Below are 13050 nucleotides of genomic sequence, written 5' to 3' on the forward strand. Positions count from 1 at the left end.
ATGCCATTCCTACACCGTTCCCTGCTTCCCTCTATGTGGAGCCTAAAAGACCTCCCAGAAATGACTGTGGTGAAAGGGCAGCAGCTGAGTCAGGCCCAGGGGAGCGGGGCTTCAGGCACAACGGCTGCATTCACAGCCCAGCCCTGACACACGCTCCAGAGCTGTCCAGGGCACAGCCCTGCACCACACTTCTCAGAGCCACATAGACAGGTCGTTGTCCAAGCAAGGATGCAGACGTACATATCCAGACTCCCAGTCTCCTGCTTTTACCACAGATGGTTTGTAGCACAAGTGGGTTTGAGGTGGATGGACCGTTCCCAGGTGATGCAGGGTTTGAGAGAGGACTGGGTATGACCTAGGATTACATCTCCTGCCTGAGATGGATGGGAGAGTGCAGGTTTGAATGGGCGTTGTGTCCAGTCTAAGTGTGAACCTTGCTGAACCTTGGAACAGTCCCAAAGCATCCTCAAGGCTGGTACCATCTCGTAGCACAGTATGGAGCAGCACAAAATCCTTGTGATCTAAAAGACCTGGAAAAAAGAGATGTCAAAGTCTCTTTTCCTACCTAGGGGACCATTGCATCATTTGTCTGATCAGAGTGATTTTACACAAGTGATGTGTTTCCACTGGTGTCTCTGACAGATCTCACACCATTAGACACTGCCACAAACTAGTGGAAACAGCAGGTCTTTTACAAAACCTTCCATGTTCACACTGAGTCTGTAATGCAGCTCTCCAAGACATGTTTTTTATATTCCTTTTGTTGTGTATAGAGTGCAAGCGGTACCAGTTAACACTGGAGGGGGAGCAGAAAGCAATGCCCCTTGCTAAAAGAGCCACTCATGAAAGAGTTTTGTTTCCCTTCACTGGGAGAAAATGCTTCACTGCAAGGGGACAAGAAGGTGAAGAGGAGGGAAGATGGTGTCCACTAGTGGTCCACCCAGCTTCACACATGGTCTGGAGTGAGTCTCTTCCCCTGCAGGACCTGCTTCTCCTACACTGTACCATGATGAGCAATGCTTGTCTACCCTGAAGGATTATTTTGGGATAAGTATTTGTAAAGAGCTGTCAGTGTTCAGAGAGGTTAGATGAAGAGGATGGAACAGAGAGATGAAAAGGAAATCTTAAGAGAAATTGCGTGATCAATGCCTGATGAAGCAGATATGGGACTCCCAGGTGCTGGGAAATCGTTGCAGGCAGAAGAATCCAAGATAGGCTTCGAAATGAAGCAAACCTGCCCTACTGCACTTGGTGGGGAGCCTGCACACAAACTGTGCTTCGACTTTGCCTTTTGCAGACATAGATTCCAGATTTTATGGAGAGCTGGGGGTAGAGGGGAAGATTGTGCAAAGTGCAGCAAAACCCCTGACATCATTTACTCTGGATAAGTATAATGCGATCATACAAGCATTCTAAGGAAGGTGTCTCAGTGGCTTGCCAGAAGGGCAAGCTCCACCAAAATATGGCAGCCTTCATGCCCTTCTTCATCTGTGGAGTGTGTGCACTGCTTTTTGCAGCTGCACTCTGTGTGTTAAAAGTTTTCAAGCAATCATCAGCTTTAAATTTGCCTTCTGGTCCATTTCCTCTTCCCATCATTGGCAACCTGCATTTGCTGGACATCAGAAGGCAAGACAAGTCACTAATGAAGGTAAGAACAAGTGTCCTTTGTTTCTAGCCTGTCGAATGTCAGCAAGTACCCATTAAAAGTTCTCTCTGATGAGAGTACTGAGATGATTTTTGGTGCCAAATTGTTGGGTTTTTTTACAATGTGATGTTTCAATGGTTTCAGAATGACCAAGTGTCATTTCAGAAGGACCAAACTGTTGGGGACTGCTAAAACTGTTCAACAGAGTCCTAACTCTGCAGAGAGTGATGATAAATATGAACAGTGTTTCAGTGAGAACTACTCTACACATTGAAAACTATGAGTGTCTGCATCAGATCAGACCAATGGACCTAAATTTTGGCATCTTCCTTGTGCTGTGAAATACCTCAAAATATTTGCGTGTCCACGTAGCCAAATTGAAAGATGGATGTTTAATCGTGATTGCCAAAATAGCTTGTATTTCTTATGTTGCCAGTTTTTCATGAGAATGGGAATTAATATAGCACAACTCAAAGAAGAGATATCGAACTCATTTGAAACAGTGAACGACTTGGACTTACGAAGACAAAGTTCTCTATAGGAGTCACAGTTTCCTTGCATCTCTCTTCTAGAAAAAAGGGGAAATTTCAATGTGTTCTGTCTCTCAGAGCCAAAATGCAGCTCAGCCCAGCTGCATTTTCAGTCAGGACATGGGGTGTGAATATCTTGCACCTTACACCAAGCCTTTTAGCATCAAGTTGCCAGCAGCCCTCAGACCTGCTTGGCATAATGTAGGGAAGAGGAGCTGGCTTTCCCTGTCTCATTCCCATCGCTGTGCTATGTGAGGAGCCTCCAAGATGCCTATGGAGATGTGTCTTCATCTTACACCAAGCAGCTCACAGTGGGCTCAATGCCCAGAACTTAGGAGCTGGGAAGTGCTTTGGACTGTGGTTTCTGTTTCTGACAAGACCAGAAATCCTTCTGCAGAGGAAGGCAGGGGAGAAGGAGTTTCGGCATTGTGCATGGACATAGTGGGAAGGATAAGCAAAGCAGAGGCTGGAAAGGAGGTGACTTGAAGACCGAGGAGCAGGTGATAGCATCTTAGTGAACACAGGTATTGGGCACATTGGCCACGCTGATGCCTTATTTTCCCCATGGAACTATAACACCAAGAAGCCAGCTGGGAAAGGGGTCTGCTGCTGAAACCAGCCAGGGAAGGGGTCTGTGGCTGCAGCCCAGAGGAGCCTCTCACCATCCTCTGCCCTTCGCAGTCCGGACAGAGCAGATACAGCCTGCAGCTGCAGCACCATAGCTGCAGCTATGGGTGAGGAGAGATTTTACACTGGGGCTTGCGAGAACTGCAGTAGTGATCTGAAAGCTTACTTAAAAGCCAGAATTTTAAGGTATTACTTAGCAAATAAATGACCTGGAGTAGACAATCCTCCTTGAAAGGAGAATCCCTAAAGGATGAATCAGCAACCAGCCATGGTTTTGACCAAATGTTTGAAATCAGTGTCCTGTGAGTTACTTTTTTTGCAGAAACTCAACAAGTCTGGCTATATTGCTGAAACATTGATCAGACTCTGCCTGGGGCTACCTGCTTGCTTTGGTAGAGCAGGAGGTGTTGCAAAGCTGTGGAACCTTCTCTAGTCACCTTTGCCAGAGCTGGTCCCTTTTATGGGACATTAGGCTTCGTCTCACAATAGCTTTATCAAGTTTCAACTGCATTGCTCTCAGTCAAGTCTTAATTCCTCCTAGGGCCTGGCAGGACCATGTTTGTGAGCCTCCAGAGAACTCCTGCTACCCAGTAGCTCAGATTTCATTACAAAGTCCTGCTGTGCATTGGCTTGAAATCTATGGTGCAGCAGAAATAAAAAGCAGAGTGTGGTATTGTGGTTATTTTCTAAGGCAAGTTGAAAGAGCAATGGTTTCTTATGCCTTCATATGTCCATCCTTGGTGAATCATATAGACCTGTTTGCATTAATTGCAGCAAAGCTTTCATTTCACTTTTATAAGAAATATGGACACCTCTGCTTTTTCATTCTCTTATGGTGGACAGTAGCCTTACAGCCTCCTCAGTCAGCAATTGCTCTGTATCTGTCTGCCAAATCTTGATGATGCTTTTACGCTGCTGGTGGTGATCAAAATGTCTTTTTCTCTTCTGCCTCTTTTAACCTCCTGCACCAAACTGAGCCCAACCAACTCAGAAAACCAGTGGTTTTATGGGAGCTTCTGAGTTAAGCAGACCACCATTTATCTGCTTTGATTCCTTTTTTATTTAAGTGTCCTGGGGCTTTATCACTGCCATCCCTCCAATCCTTCTGGCCACAGAAGGAGGAGGGAAGGCAACTCTTCATCTACCCAGGCAGGATGCACCACTGCCACTGATGACTCTATGCTCTGATTTTCCTCTCTTTCTAGATTTCAGAGAAATATGGCCCCGTTTTCACCATCCACTTGGGGTTTCAGAAGGTGGTGGTGCCGACTGGCTACAGGACAGTAAAGGATGCTCTTCTGAACACAAGGGATGTGCTTGCAGACAGACCACCTTTACCCATATTCTATCACATCCAACATAGAAACAGTACTGGCAGGTTGAAAAGATAAGGATGTGCTTGCTTTGCTGTTTCTCAAAGGTGTTGTTTCACTGCAGCAGTATTAAAGAATCTTGAGCTGCATCCTTATCATTGAGGGCTACATTTTGTGGAGCTTGGGGGCAGTTGTTTGTTTTATTAAAGAAAATGGGATCTTCTTATTTGCCTTATCAGGTTTTTGCTTTTAGAGGCACTTGGGACACATTTCAAGAAGGTTTTGGTTTTTTTTTTTGTAGTGCAGAGGGAAGGAAATTATTTTTCACAATGTGAAGGCTGAGGGCCTTATGCAATCTCTTTTCTACAGTTACTGGAGTTCAGACAAAGCGTGGATCACGCATGACTCATGATAAAGACTGCAAGAACTGGCAAGAGCGTAATAGCACGGGCTGTTTGTACCTCAGACAATTACTTCTGTAAACAGATTTTTGGCGTGTTTCTGAATAGCATGTTAAAAAGTAGTACGTTGCCCAAGACTAGACATTGAAAAACAATGAAGGGAATAATCCTGGGCTGAAAGGAAAAGATGTGATGACCTAATATGTATATAATGCATACAGCGTGTGGGGCTTTTTTTCATCTTGTCTTTAAGAGTGAGGCCCAGCGTGAGGAAGGGAACGCTGCACTACTTTCCCAAGCACAGGATGAAGATGTAAAATATATTCAGTCCTGGAAGCCCTGCTGGGAAGGGAGGGCTTCAAATTGTAGCCAAACACCTCTGTGCCCTCTTGGCTGAGCCCTTTTTTTTGGCCAATGGGTTAGCCAGCTTGAGGGTATTCCCTATCTGTAAGCAAAGGTGCCTCCCTGTCATCCCTCCTCGTCCCCCTGCACAGTACCTCATAGTTTATCTTCTAAACCGCAAGTCCTGTTCATGATGGGGATGGAGTGATGTCATCTGCTCTTAGCCTCGCTCTCTGAAACAGCTGGATCCTTTTTCTAAGGCAAACCAAGTCGGCCTGAGACAAATACCATGCATAGAGCTTTTTACTGTGTATGGCTGCAAAGAGACAAAGCTATAAGCAAGGCAAACCCAGGGCTTTGCTGTGAACAGCACCCAACTTCAACGTATTGCTTCCTACCCTCCTGAACCTCACTGGGGTAGTGATTGCCCAAGACAGCCCTCTAGCACCCCACAGTCATCTTCCAAGCAGGCTCCTCCAGGTTGCAAAATACCTGTGCTCCCCAGCTGTGCTTTTGTTGTTTTGGAGCAAATCCTGAACCACCTCAGCAAACAGGGCATGTGCTCCTTCCATAGGTGTGTTCTTTTCTTCTCGAGCTCTGGAAGAAAACATGACGGTTCACCATAGCTGCCATGAGGGATCTTGGCACAGGGAAGCATCTTGGTGAAGAAAGGATGCTTGAGGAGCTTCGCTTTCTCATTGAGTTGGTCAAATCCTTCGAAGGTGAGCTGGGGTATCAGGTGTTTCATGCTACTTTACAAAGACACCGTGAAGACCTCTGTGTTGCTCCAGAAATGACAAGTGCAGTTATGTTGTTCATTTCTAGGTAGACCTTTCCAATTGTGGTTTTTGAATATGGCTCCCAGCAACATCACCTTTGCTATTCTCTTTGGGAGAAGGTTTGATTATAGAGCCCTAACATTTCTTACCCTGTTAAGACTCATAGATGAAGTTATGCACCTTGGCTCTCAATCCTTGCATGCAAGTTACCCACTATGCTGAGATGCTCCAGTATCTCACCTGATTTGGTAGGTCAACTCAATTTACTTCTGCTGGATGCATTTGGGGTATCTTTAGGTTACTGAAATATAAGATTCACAGAAGCATAGGGTGGTTTGGGCTGGAAGGGACCTTGAAAGATATCTAATCCAAACTCCCTGCCATGGACAGGGACAAGATTCTTTCTTTGGGGGTTTCCTCCTCCATGAAATCGTCCTGTGAAGGAGGCCCAACATCATGTGGTGGCACTGGGCTGAGATGCTGATGTGACTGTGCCAGCAGAAGGAATGTGTTTGGTTCTTCTACAGCCAGAAAGTGCAATAACTGAGGTTTCCAGCATGGTGGGACTTGGCATGGGCAGAGTCCAGGAGCATCAGTAGACATCCTCAGAAGTGCTATAGACACCTCCCTTTATGTTATTCTTAGTCACTTTATTTAGCAAACTTCATGGTTTATGGCAAGCTGTAGCCTCCCATGAGGAAATAGACCCTAATGTAGATCTGGGATCTGGGTAACCTATCTTCAGTGTTTCACAGTAAATGAAAACGTTCCTGGAGTGTGTCTCAAAGATGTTTTTAGCACTTTTGGCAGAGTTCACAAAGATTCTGCTTTCCTGGGGTTTTGATGTTTTCTTGGTTTTGGTAGTATTTTTCCAGCAGTACCCAGAATGAAACAATGCAGCATATTCTATTCCCTAGTATTTTCAGGCCAAACAAGGCTCTGATGGAAGAGACAGGAGGGAATCGGGTCCCTCTTGGAAGGCATGGCCAGAGTTTCTTTCTTTAAAAAGACACCAGTGATAAAAGTATTGAAATACTGGCTTTATTTGTGGATGCACAAATTAAATCAGCCAGGCTTATTCCAGTTATTTTCTGCTGGATGCTGTGGGAATGTTCATACACAAGTAACCTCTTCTCTTAGGACAATTACACATGTATTTGGGGGTTACTTGGTTTTGGTCACTTGTTACAGTTTAAGAAACTAGTGAAGTTACAGAGTTGTAGTACAAAGTACAGAGCCGCAGACATTTATATATGGACCTCTCGTACCTCTTGTTGTGGCATTAAATCAATACCTGCTCAATGGAGCCACATAAAAGGAGTATTTCGACTAAGAGGCTTTCATCTGAACCAAGAGCTCTTGTTAAATTTAATCCTTCATCACAGGGGATAGAGAGTATTAGTTACTTAAGGTAATAGTGAAACACTCATCCACAAAGCTGTTAACAAAAAGATGTGGATGAATTCCTTACCTGAATGAGAACTACTTACAATAGCTACAGTTTACAATAGCACAACATCCCTTCTCTTTTAATCTCTACAGCAGGTTTGGTTTGTGCAGAAATTACCACCTGTTAGAAAGTGCAGGAGATGTGGTGAATCTTATCCTGCAGCCAGTTTACTTGTAACATTGAGAAATGGTGTAAGTAACCCCCCGCACATAAAACTCAACTGTTTATTGTGCTGCGAAATTTAACGATGCCGAGAACTAAGTGTAATTGATTTATAATTCATGGGAAAGTTAAAAAATACGATCTAACAACTTTAAAACAGAAGTATTTTGGCTCGCTAAACATGGAGAGTTTTCTTCGTGTAATGCAAGTGCTTTATCTTTTTGGTTTATTACCTCTTTAAAAATGTAATTTCATTGTTTCATGAGTTCACTATCACTTCCCCTTAATTGTATTTTTTTTCCTAATTCGTGTTTATAGGCTCTGTCTAGACAAGCCTGATGGGCTCCATTCATTTCTGTGGAGAACTTTTAATAAGAGGAGGCATTTTTATACATTTAAATTTTGTAGTAACCAAAAAAAGAGAGACCCCAGCCGCATCGCATACATGATTTCTCCGTTATGGTACTTGAGTTTTACAAGGTGAGTTTTTTCCTTTGTAGTTATTAATTCCTACCCATTCCTTGGATTTCTCCTCAAAGCTCACAAGGTGATACTGAAAAAAGTAGAAGTGTATGTGACCTTAAAGAAGTGCAGCAAGGAAAGCAAAGAAAGCGTTAGTGAGAACAACCTGAAGAGCTACACTGATGCGCTGGTATTCAAACAAGAGGTATTTTAACAATATGACAATTCCTAGTGCTGTATCTTATACAGAGAAGCTCTTTGTTTCTTGTCTAATGAACATACTCTTCAATGGTCTATATGAAAATTTTGGGTAACCATCCTTCTATTTGAATATGTTAAATTCTGCTTATTGAATGAAAACCAAGAAATAATTAACTATTCCTTATCACATGAATGTCTAAAACTTGTCCTCAGGTGTCAGCTACAGTCCCTTCCTTGCTAGAGAGAGAAGTAATATCATTTTCCCAATGCACTCCAGGCAGACACACATCACTCCCTACAGGTATGAGAAGAGGCAACAGATTGCCACTTGCAGAAGTTCTTACTGCATTTGTACAAATACATCACCAGCTCCCACATAGTGGAATTACCAACAGGAATGCTAGTGTGGGAGTATGGCAAGGAAGGGTCAATCTATATCTGCCCTTTTCCTCCCAGTGTTTGTATCTGTGTACTTCAGATGGGCGGTGGGCAGGATGGGTGCTTGGGCCTGATGCCGTGTGCAAGTGCCTCAGCTGTTGCACACAAGAACGGGCAAAGTGTTTTCCATCAGCAGCACAAAGCAGAAACAGCAGAGTTGACGTGACAGAGGTGTCCTGGGCCTTCATGGCTTTCCTGTCTCTCCTAGGAGGGAGCCACACACATAGGCAAATTCCAGCTCACTGACATGGGAAAGCATAGTCCTGCACCTCTCATCAGTTTCTGCCTTCTCAGGACCCTTCCAGTGTCTGAAGGGTGCCTATAGGGATGCTGGGGAGGGACTCTTCATTAGAGACTGTAGTGATAGGACAAGGGGTAACGAGTTAAAACTGAAACAGGGCAAGTTTAGATGGATATAAGGAAGAAGTTCTTTACTGTGAGGGTGGTGAGGCACTGGAATGGGTTGCCCAGGGAAGTTGTGAATGCTCCATCCCTGGCAGTGTTCAAGGCCAGGTTGGACAGAGCCTTGGGTGATGTGATTTAGCATGAGGTGTCCCTGCCCATGGCAGAGGGGTTGGAACTTGATGATCTAAAGGTCCTTTCCACCCCTAACCATTCTATGATTCTATGATCCACGAGCAGGGGCTAGAAGTCCTCAGTCAATAAGAGAACCACTGCCCATAGCAGATAAATGTCATGTGATCTTCAAAAATCAGTGAATTTGTCCAAATTGTTCATTTTGGGGAAGCAAAATCTCAAGTGTGCAAATATTTCTGCTGAAAACTGAAGCATTTCTGTACTGAAATGTCAATGCGGTGCATCATGGCACATGCATCCCACTGTAATGTCTCTGAAGGCTAGGTTACCCCTCCTAGTTCTCTGTTCCCATGCTAACAGGAGTTGGTTTTTTCTTTGTGCTTCCCTAAAGGAGCTGAATAAAAGCAATACACTTTGGCATGATGATGATTACTGGCCGCTGCACTTGACCTGCTCATGGCTGGCACCGAGATGACATCCACTGCACTGCAATGGGCCATCCTGCTGCTGTTGAAGTACCCCGAGATTCAAAGTAAGATATCTTTATGGTTTTGTTTTTCTTACACAGTGTACTGAAGTGCTCTGCAGTGACTTCATAAGTGATGTTCACCTGTAAAAGCTTTGTAGCTTCTCATGTGTGCCAGAGCATGCAAAATCTGAACATCTGGAACCTGTCCACTTCCATCCAAACCTTGTATGGTACCGCTGAGGACCGAAGCATTTGAGGGGTTGTTCTCCATCTGCTCCCAGGGGCAGCAAACCTCCTGCCCTGAGGTAGCCCAGCCAACGGTCAGCATGAACAAGATTTGCAGGTGCTTTACCGCTGAGGGAAACACACTTTATGCCTTTTCTTTGCCTTACAGAAAAGATGCACTCAGAGATTGAGCAAGTTCTTGGTCCTGGTTGCTTGCCTACCTTTGAGGACTGGAAAAAAATGCCACTTACCAATGCAATGATCCACGGGGTGCAGAGATTTGTTGCCCTCCTGCCACGTGTTACACGGTGCACCTCGGTTGGCACCCTCTTTAAAGGTTATTTCATTCCCAAGGTACTTGCTGCTCCTCAGTTGAAGAGGGGAGTGCAGCACACCAGTGACCCACAGGGAAATTGTCACGAGGAGTAGGGGAGCTTGAAGCACAAGGCTTTTGGTGGGGAAGAACCAGTTCCCTAACCCCTGTCTCCTCTGAGTCCAGCCTAATGGCAGTGTGACTTCAGGGTTATGTACACAACTTCCCATTTCACATAACTCAGTCTTCATAACCTGGAGTCTGTTCCCTATTCTGTTCACTTTCCATCACCGCTTGTGCCCTGTAGAGCAGTGCTGCCTCTGGGGTACCATGGCATCATCTCATCACCTTGCTTCAAGCAAGCAGAGATCAGCTGGGCAGCAAGGAAGCCTGGCCCGTGTCTTTCTTCTGCTTCATAACTCAGACACAGCCAACAACTATTGTTTAATCACATATTAGTCAGTAATTCCAGTGAACACTAACTAAGGGTCATGTACAAGCCCAGAAATTAGTTCTTCAGAGGTAGAAGTTTGCTTTCAGACACAGCCCAAAGGGAGGAATGATTACATGGCTGAATGGGCAAGGCAGACTCTTGCTGCAACCCCACATGCTAAAGCAAAGCATGGCTGTGCTGCAGGGAACATCAGTGGTTCCTCTGCTCACCTCTGTGCTGCTGGATAAAACGCAGTGGGAAATGCCTTGATGAATTCAACCCCAACCACTTTCTTGATGTGGATGGGAACTTCATAAAGAAGAAAGCATTCCTGCCTTTCTCCACAGGTAATGAAAGTGTTTGATCCTGCACAGGGCCCCACATTCCCAATGCCCCTCAGAAGAGACTAGCCTAGTGGCAGGATCTGAGCCTCTATTGGGAACAGCATTGGTATTGGTGGTGGGGATGGTTTAGAAATACCTGCCCTAGGTTTTGATGACTTGCAAACAGCCCTTCAGCCCATGCTGGAAGGCATGCTGGGGCCTACAAAAAGTTCAGCACCTACAAATGAGTTCAACCTTCCCCCTGCCTTGGGAAGGCTGGTTTCTAGGGTGTCCCAGATCAATTCCTTCTGGGCACAGAGTGAAACAACCCTTTTCAAATGCCTGTAGGAGACCAACAATGATGGCTGCTGAATATCATGCCATGCTCTTTTGCATTTCTGAGGCCTGTGCTGTCCTTCACACTATCAAGTAGCAGGGAAGAGATGTTGGGTTGAGCCACCACTTACCCAATCACTCCACCAACAGCCATGCTTTGACACTGCAGGGCAGAGAAACTGCATTGGAGAAAGTCTTGCCACGATGGAGCTCTTCATCTTCTTCACAGGCTTGATACAGAAGTTGAGTTTTAAGCCTCTACCTGGGGTCAAAGAATCTGAGCTGGACACAACTGCAGAGGCTGGGTTCATCGTGAGACCCCAGCCACAGTGTGTCTGTGCTGTGCTATGCCAATAAAGCCAAGGCTCTGAACTGAGAAAGATCCATGTAATAGTTTTCTGCAGAGCCTAGCAGATGCACTAAAGAGAAATCAGATCCCTGTGCAGTAGCTACAAGTAGAGTCTTCTTACCCAAAGCCTTGCAAGTAATGGCTACATGCCATTGAACAAATACTTGGTCAGGACCCAGGTCGCCTTACCTACCAGGATGGTTAGTGGGTAAGGTGACCTGGAAAATGCCAGCCAGACATGACTGGAAATAGCAGGACAGTCAGTACTTTACACATCAAAAGTAGAGTGTAAGAAAGTTACCCTTGTTCTGAGCCTCTAGGAGAGGATGTTTTTCAAGAGTGGGTAGTTACTTCACTTGGAGAGCAGTAGCAGATAAAAGGTTGTGTCATCATCTAATCCCTGCTCTTTTCCCATTCTCTGCTGCACATGGGATAAATTAATCCCAGATACCTACACTTCTATGTGTGATGGATGTTCTTCTAACACTTTACAAATTTCTGATTTTGAATCCCAGATGTCAGAACCTGGATTTCTTAGGTTCCCCTTGCTCTGAGGGACCTCAGCAAGGTTCATTGGGAGTCTTTGGCTCTTTCTGGGTACAGGCTCTGCTATGCCTGCGCTGATATAGGGCTTAACAGCTCTCCCCAGACAGTGAAGACACTCCCCAGCATTTTTGCAAAGGTAGCTCAGATACACAGACACAACCTCTTTTCAGATACACAGACACAACCTCTTTTCAGAGCACGATGTGTGAACAAGAAAGCATGCAAACACTGTAGAGATGTGTTTCTAAATGTCTAAGATGCTCTTCCTCAAGCAGCACAGAAGCTGGGCAGATCCAGGCAAAGCAACAGAAAATCTGCCCATCTCCCCTTTCCTTACATCTCCCAGCTTTCTGTGGGACTTCTCAGGACCCTCCCTTTTCCTGACATTCCCTATCTTCTTCTCCTCTGAAATGACTGCAGATGGAGCCTCATCACATCCGCTCATCAGGGAAGACAACGGGACTCTTGAGGCAGCTGGCTTCTTCCTTGGTCTGAAATGCTGAGTGGAGGCCAGAAGGATCTGATAGGCTTGCAATGGGAGGTGGGTTAAGCCATTGTCCCCGTTGTGTTTGAGATGGTTAGTCCCTCAGAGGGATCAGTGTCTGCTGTAGGATGAGAAGACCACTTCTCCTGTGCCCTGTGTACCACTTGATTCTTCCAGGTTAATAGTAAATAAATGCCTTTGCTCCCAGACTTGCTCACAGGTGAATGCAGTTGGACTGGGTTCCATAAAGCCTCAAGGCTTGGATCTGCCCTCCCTACCCAGCCTGAATCTGGGGCTGGCAGGGTGTTTTACCCCAGTAAGAACTGCAGGGCTGGGCTGTCTGTGACTCAGAGGGATCATGTTGCCATCTCGTGGCAAAAATAAAATAGAAATGATATTCTGCACAGTGCTTATTTCTCTGGCTCAGTGGGGCTGCAGATACAAAGCAGCCCTTGTTTTACAGATCTATACAGTTCCTGCAATCCTTGCATCTGACCATCGCCCCTCTGAGAACAGGAGCTCTGGTTCCCAGCATCACACAGAGCTTGGGATGACAGGCTGGGCTGCATGTGGCAGGAGCCACAGACATGGTGTCAGTCGGGTTTGTACAGATCTTACTTTAAGAACCAAGCCACCTGTCCTGCTCCAAGGTGTTTGCCTTCAGTTCGAGTCAATGTGTTGCAAG

General features: G+C 45.4%; 1 pseudogene; it reads left to right on the forward strand.

Moving 5' to 3' along the window:
- The first annotated feature begins 1233 nt into the window (after positions 1 to 1233).
- On the forward strand, positions 1234 to 12030 carry LOC130603295 (cytochrome P450 2W1-like; annotated as a pseudogene).
- Positions 12031 to 13050: the final 1020 nt, after the last annotated feature.

This window comes from Pezoporus wallicus, unplaced genomic scaffold (assembly GCF_028554395.1).
Source record: "Pezoporus wallicus isolate ANWC-B61680 ecotype Strahan unplaced genomic scaffold, APGP_CSIRO_Pwel_v1 scaffold_7392, whole genome shotgun sequence".
Taxonomy (NCBI): Eukaryota; Metazoa; Chordata; class Aves; order Psittaciformes; family Psittacidae; genus Pezoporus; species Pezoporus wallicus.